Here is an 845-nt window from a genome sequence, read left to right as displayed (position 1 = left end):
TAGACCTTGCCAATCTAAAATTGCCTTTTAATATAACATCTATGCGGCTTGGCGATATGCGTCGGCCTCTGCCGCGCCACTTCTAGCTTACAGCTGTTTTGAGGTACGATGTTTATGCGCTTTCACCATTTAAACTATAAAGATTGGAAATATAGTTCTATTAATTTTACAGTATGTATATCATTTAAATACTATGAAAAATGCACAAAAGTCATTTTCTTAGAAAAGTGGAGTTACGATAGTTTTGCGTGAATCATGATATCATATATAGATCACTTTACTGAAGTAATTCTCGAAGTAAGATATCCTCTTGAACTCGAGTTACATTTTGCTCCCAACTGATAATAAAGTTCATCGTTACAAACGTAAGATATCATATATAAATCACTTTATTGAAGTATGTCTCGAAGTAAGATATCCCCGCAATCGAAATGTGGTTCTGACTATTACTTCTTCACTGACTCTTACTTGTTTTGTTCGTCAATCGGTCAGAACGTTTGGCGAAAGAAGATAGTGAAAGAATCTTATTAATGACAAAGATACCTGCCAAGCACGGCTTCACCCTCTGAACTATGTGGTTAATGTGATTTACACATCACTATACTCCTTGAGGATAACTTCACAAGTTATTAGCCAATCCAATTTAATATAACAATAGAGATGGTCACTCGTGCGTAGCCACCGGTCTCGTATAATGTAAGGGTGGAGATGACTCGACCAACATAATTATTCTAATGTATGGCATGGTAAAAATATGATATTGTCACATTTGGAGTACTTTATGTGCTATTTATCTGTCCCGTCATAAGTGTGTGCATCTATGTACACGGTTATCCGGTCGATAT

The sequence above is a fragment of the Dreissena polymorpha genome, chromosome 11, assembly GCF_020536995.1.
Source record: "Dreissena polymorpha isolate Duluth1 chromosome 11, UMN_Dpol_1.0, whole genome shotgun sequence".
Taxonomy (NCBI): Eukaryota; Metazoa; Mollusca; class Bivalvia; order Myida; family Dreissenidae; genus Dreissena; species Dreissena polymorpha.
Note: the sequence above shows the minus strand (reverse complement) of the source record.